Genomic DNA, 6655 nt, shown 5'->3' on the forward strand with positions numbered 1-6655 from the left:
GGCCTATGGTTCCTGGGGGCAAAGGCCCCACAGTCTGAGCAGGAATTGGCTGAATGCCCATCTGGGGCATTAGAAAGAAGTCGGAGGCGGCACACAGGTCCAATTTTGTGTCACCTCTTGGGGAGTCTCCTCTGTCAGGGTCATGGCTTTCTGAAAGCGGTTCCCATATCTTTGAGGGCCCTGGGACCGGGGGCCTAACGATCCGTTTTTTTGACATCTCATTAGGCTGAGCTTCCAAGGGAGGGAGTAATTTTCCCTTAATATCCCTCACTGAGCGGCACTGGTCAGGCCTATGGTAGCCCTTGCCACATCGGGCACAGATAGTTGCAGGCCTCCTGTCTCCCTTGGTTATCCTACAGTCTCTTTTTAAATGGCCCATTTTTCCACATCGAAAACATGATCTTGTATCTGTCCCTTTAAGGGGGCGTTGCCGGGACTGGAGAATGGCGGCCACCAAGCCTGCGTTAGTAAGAGGCCCGCCGAGTTCTCTGCAGACTCTGAGCCAGTCCTGTAATCCTTTGTTTTTTCTGGGTGCTATAGCCGCCCGGCATTCCTGGGTGGCTTGCTCGTAAACGAGCTGTTCTATGAGCGGTGCTGCTTGCTCCGCATCACCAAATATTCGTCTAGCAGTTTCTGTCATTCTGGCTACGAAGTCTGAGAACGGTTCCTGAGGTCCTTGGATGATACGAGTAAGTTGATTATCGGCCCCGCCTTTCCTAGTGAGTACCTTCCAGGCCTTAATGGCCGAGCTGGAGACTTGAATATAAGCACCCCAATGGTAATTAGCTTGGTCCGCTGCGAAGCGACCCTGTCCTGTCAAGAGTTCAAACGTCCATTCTCGCTGCTCAGGCATTAACGCCGTGGCATTAGCTCTGGCCTGTGTTTGAGCCGCCTCATACCAAAGCGCTTTCCATTCCATATATTGGCCCATGTTCACAAGGGTCGCTTTTGCAATCATCTGCCAATCGGCGGGTGTCAAATAATTTAGGGCTAGCCTTTCAAGAATGGTTAGGGTGAAATTGGCTGTAACTCCGTACTTTCTGGAAGACTCCGCCAGCTCTTTTATTTGGTTATATTCGACTGGGGCATGAACCCGCTCACCCTCCTGCGTTTCAAAGACCGGGAACGTCAACTGCAGCTTCCTTCTCACCCTATCAGGGACTAAAGAGAATGCGCAAGAGCGCGCCTCATACGGAGGGGGTGCGGTTGGCGACTGCCGCGGCAGAAGCTTTTTATTACCTTTCTTTTGTTCCTCGGGGTGATATTTCTCTTCCTCATATCTAGCTGCTTCCTCATCTAACTCGGCCTCCTCCTCTGAATCTAAGATTCCATTCTCAGAGCTATCAGAACTGTCGAGGTTCAGCGCTTCTAGCTCTTTCACAGGGTATATGCTGGCTCCCCCTCCCAGTTGCTGTGTAGAGAGGGAAGTGCCGGAATCTGAAAGCTTTAACACTCCCTTATCCTCGGACTTAATGGGAGGGCTCTTTTTCTTTCTCAGGACGTCCTTTTTCTTACGCGCGTCTAATCTCTCACTACGTTCAGTTTCTGACATACTTTCTCGAAATATCTCAAGTGTGGTCTGCCCTCCTACAACTGCTGCCTTGCACACTTCATCTGCTAAGCAATTTTTGACTAGTTTCCATATGGCTTTAGTTCCTAGACGCAGATCTTTCTCCGCCAATTTTCTGTCTAGGTCCCTTCCAAGTTTGTCCCATGAGGCAATTGTAAACGAGCCTGAGCAGGCAAACCACCGCGCCACCCTGTCCACTTCTTTCACAAAGTTTTTAAATGTTCTTCCTCCAATTTTAATGTCCCTCTGCTTTAGCACCGTTTCCAGAGCCGTGATCACAGACTGTGAGGATCCCATGAGGGACCAAGAACGCCCAGCGGCTTATCTACGTCCGTCTGACAAGACGTGAGTAGAAACAGACACACTGCTCTCTTATATACGGGAGTCTTACGCGCACTTCCCGGGCGGTGCTATCACGTCCCTGCTCCCCAACAGTAAAGGGGAGTTGCGTGAAGCTCACTTATTTACGAGAGACTGAGATGTGCCTCCAGCTGCTGTCCTTTTAGCAGCGGAAACGGTGAAAACAGTACATAATAATAAGAAAGAGTAGGGTGGCTCCGAGAACAAATACCGTAGCCTCAACAAATCCTTCCCAAGGCGGCGACAACCCCAGACCAAAATCCAAGAAAGGCATGCCTCTCTGAACGTATTTTTTTTTTTTACCTGCAGTTCTGAATCCTCCTTGTCACCAAGGGGTCTCCGGAGGTGCTGATGAGGTCTTTTTCCAGGGTTTCTGGCACCAAATGTCCCACGCTACGTCTCGCCAGCAAGAATGACGCAGGACACAAAGGATTCTTCTGCAGAAATAGCTTTAATGCATCTTGAGAGCGAGAGCACAAGCTTACAATACGGAGACCCCGAGTGAGGGAAAGACCGTCCCTTATATAGGAAACTATCCTCGCCTCGGACGTGTCACTCTCTGGCTGGTCGCTGCCAGATGTGCCAGATGACGTACCACAGCATACGTGTCCCCCTGAGTGAGGAATTTACCAGGCGCTTGCGTATTGCCCTTTTATTAGGTGCATCCTGCCGGATATCGGCGCCATCTTACAATGGAGAATGTGAGGACGGCCCTCCACACTTTTAAGCTGGCCCTTGCTTAGCCCCTAGATGTTAGCCAATAGACCAGAAAGTACAGAAAGCACATTCCCACCCACTCTCTAGGAAGCTGCCGGACCATAAGAACAGATGGTATAGAACATATTTACTGCAGGGCAATTACAAGACAAGAAACATCTCTGGGAAGCTAACTGACCACTATAGAAGTGAGATGTCCTTGGTACTGACATACAGTTGTGCTGACATAGCTATAGCCTTGTCCTAGGAACTCCAGAAGAGAAACACCTGCCAAGTCAGATATCCTTGATCCTTGTCCTGGGAACCCCAGGATGAGAAAATATATATCAAGTCAGACGTCCTTGGTACTGAAATAGCTGCACTGATGTGGTTACGGCCTTATCCCAGGAATTCCAGGACGAGAAACATCTGCCTAGTTATCCTTGGCACCAAAATAGCTGAGCTAATGAAACTGTGTAATCTTAAATGACTATTTAAGCTGTACATTTCTGTTGTTCGAGGCTCTTCACATCCCTCCTGCGTGAGGACCGTGTCGAGCCCCAATGCATTGGTATCCCAAAGTAAACCTCTTGTTTTTCCATCAAGACTGAGTCCCGTGTGTTTGTGGGGTGGTTGGTGTCCTCAGGACTGGAGCGAGAGTCTCCTCTGTATGAGGGTCTTTCACTACGAACACTTGTTATTTCTTTACATTAACCATTTTAATATATGCAAAATAATCTTTTATTGTGTTTTTATATTATGTTTTTATATTTTTAATCTTTTACAAGCCTGATTTTTATCTTTTTATTGTAGGATGCCATACAGGTGAGGGCCAGTACAGGATAAAACGAGGCCTGTCATTGGATGAGAAGGAAGGATGGGCAGGAGAAAAGTTTGAGGAAGGGGAGGAGACTGAAACGGAAAGGGGGAAGAGACAGGAGACTGGGAGAGCAGTTACAGAGAGAACATGGAAACTGATGTTAAGATTCCGTGCTGTACCTTTACAGGCTGTTATGAATGTTCTTAAGGGATGGATGTGTGCAGGGCTTTGTATGTTTAGGTGGGCAATCATATCTTATCAATTGGATCAGAGGTTATTGTGTTGTATTCTTTCATGTGGCGATTTAGGTTTAAGCGAGTATATGTCTGACATGGTGGCAACCTGCCTTGAGAACTGGATGGGTAGAGAGATTGTTGCCAGGCTCAGAGAGAGGCCTTTAGCAGTGTGATATGGGATGGAGCAAAGTGGGTGAGAGGCTTCGCTGACTGAGATTAAGATATCTACCAGATATCTTGGGGCACTGTGGTGCCAGACCTAGCAGGGCTAAAGAAAACCACTTTTTTTATAATTTAACGACAGCATTGTATTCCCTTTATGTCCTGATCACAACTTCCTTCCCTCCTCTCCTCTCCTCTCAGCCCCACTCTTACAAATTGCTTCTCATTGCCCTTACAAAGTCCCCCCATTGCCTCCTTTCATCCTCAGAAAGGAGTACCACCACACCCTGGTGCATCTAGTCCCAACAAGTCTAGGCACATCCTCCTTAAATGAGGCCCAACCAGACAGTCCAAGTAGGGGGGAAGAGGGCTGATAACAGAGACTGAGACAGCCCTGGCTTCACTTGTTAGTAGACCCACATGCAGACCAAGCTGCACAGTTGCTACAAATGAGTAGCAAATGTCTAGGCCCAGCTCCTGCATGCTCCTTAGTTGGTGGCTCAGGCTCTGTGAACCCCCATGCTCCCAGGTAAGTTGCCTCTGCATGTCTTCTTGTGGTATCCTTTACCTCTCCGACTAGCTCACTTCTCTCTCCCACTTCCACAAGACTCCCTAGGCTCCCCTGATGTTTGGCTGTGTGTCTCTGCATCTGCCTCCATCTGCTGCTGGATAGAGCTTCTCAGGAGACAGTTATGCTAGGTCCCTGTCTGCAAGCACAGCAGAGCATCATTAATAGTGTCAGAGGTTGGCTCTCTCCTATGGGGTGGGTCTCAAGTTGGGCCAGTCATTGGCTGGCTGTTCTCTCAGTCACTGCTCCATCTTTATTCCTGAACATCTTGTAAGCAGGACAGATTTTGGGTTGAAGGTTTTGTGAGTGGATTGATGTCCCCCTCCCTCCTCTGGAAGTCCTGCTTGGCTACAGAAGATGGCTACTTCCGTCTCTATATCCCTCTCTGGTAGGAATCACCCTCATAGACTCCCTGCATCCTCTCCCATGGCAGGCCTCCAGCTAGTCACCAGAGATGCTTTTATCATGTTTTTAACTTGAATACTCTGATGATTATGGACATTGAACATTTTAAATGTCTGGACTCTTCCATAAGCAGGGTCTACCCCTAGTTTCCCTTGTGTACTTTTCTTCCTCATGGCTGGGCAATCTGCATTTGTTATACATTCTGGAGGCTGATCTTTTATTAGCCATTTGGCTTGCAAACCCTTTCTCCCATTTGCAAAGCTGCTGTTCTGCTCTGTGGATTGCTGGCTTTGCTGAACAGAATCTTTTTGATTTGAAGGCACCCATCTATCTATTTCTTTTTTGGCTGCCCATGCTTTGGTCCCACGTCCAAAGCATCGTTGCTGAAACTAATGCAGTGGTGCTTCTGTTTTCATGTAGTTGTTTTATAGTATATAATTTTTCAATCTGTGGTGTGAGATTGGAGTTTAATTCTATCATTTTACCCCATCTCTTCTCTTTCTCTCTCTGTCTCTCCTTTCTCTGTCTCTATCTCTGTCTCTCTGTGTCTCTCTGTCTCTGTCTGTGTGTGTGTGTCTGTGTGTGTCTGTGTGTGTGTGTGTGTGTGTGTGTGTGTGTAAATCTAAAAATGCATCTGGGGTGGCATACCCTTCCTGATCCCCTTCTGTTCAACACTGGGTCTAAGTCCAATGCTCCAAGGTCCTCCATTTTCAGGAACCGCTGAGGATATTGGTAAGTTGTCACACATTCATTAGGGGATTCTGACGTTCATGGTCACAGTCCTACCTCAGGGACTATTATGAAATTACAAATGAAATTTAGCGGGACATTGCAATCATCTGAAGATGTGGCCTGTCCTGGAGAGGTACATTTGAGATGGCCCCTCTATCTACTGCTGTTAACATCAGGCTTCGTTTCTTACTTATGATCACTTCCCTTATAGCTACTGATACATGCTCACTGGGGTTCTCCACTCTTTCCCTTATAGACTCATGCACACCAGGGTGCCCCATCCTTCCTGCTATCCCGAGGACTCAGCCACTCATATTCTCAGTCACTATGATAAAAGACTCTTCTGCACAGCTCTCCATTAATATCATTATGACTTTAAAGGAATCTTAACTGTAAGACAATTATAAAATGATTTGTTCAGAATTTGTAATTTTGCATTTTATTTCATGGTTTATTTTAGGAACTTTTTGAGAACAATCTTCTTCCTCTCAGTCTGCTGAACTTTCTCCTCAGCTTTCAAGATTATGAAGCTGGAGAATCATTCCAGCTGCCAGAGACCTGAGTTTCCCCATTATCTCATATGGATGTATAAAAGGTAAAGCTTTCTAAAATAATCATATATATCCTCTAAATTATGGGGAAACTGGAGTCAGAAAGCAACACATGTCAGCACGACTCATTATAATCTGGACTTTCTCACTCTGGAGACACCTTGATTGACATAAAAATAATGTAATGTAAAACTCAGATACTTGATTCAAACCTTCCTTTAAAGAAACCAGTTTTCCTAATAGCCTTGAGCTATGACCCATGTTTTTGGTAATGTGGAGTAGAACTTTCCAGATTCAATCTTGTGAAGTTGCTCTCCAGAGCATCAAGAGAAAGATGTGGTTGTGGGAAGTGTTTTCCTTCACATTTGCTTATATAGTTTCCTCTTGCTGAGTTAACTGCCAGGAAGAACTGGATTGTGCAAAGAGTTGGACGGACTGACTTCTAGAGAGTTCCACAGACAAAGAATACTGCTGGCATTCCGTCTGGAAGTTTGTGAGACACTTAATGGTAGCCCAGCGTCAAAAGAAGGGCAACGCCAATGGCCTCTGGTTAAG

At 46.7% G+C, this 6655-nt stretch overlaps 1 long non-coding RNA gene across 1 annotated transcript; it reads left to right on the top strand.

Moving 5' to 3' along the window:
* Positions 1-469: 469 nt before the first annotated feature.
* On the top strand, positions 470-3231 carry LOC148006907 (uncharacterized). The gene is made up of 3 exons (XR_015644969.1): positions 470-689; positions 1826-1915; positions 2240-3231. It is a non-coding gene; the product is annotated as an uncharacterized LOC148006907 (long non-coding RNA).
* Positions 3232-6655: the final 3424 nt, after the last annotated feature.

The sequence above is a fragment of the Rattus norvegicus genome, chromosome 1 (genome assembly GCF_021556685.1).
Source record: "Rattus norvegicus strain SHRSP/BbbUtx chromosome 1, alternate assembly SHRSP_T2T, whole genome shotgun sequence".
Taxonomy (NCBI): domain Eukaryota; kingdom Metazoa; phylum Chordata; class Mammalia; order Rodentia; family Muridae; genus Rattus; species Rattus norvegicus.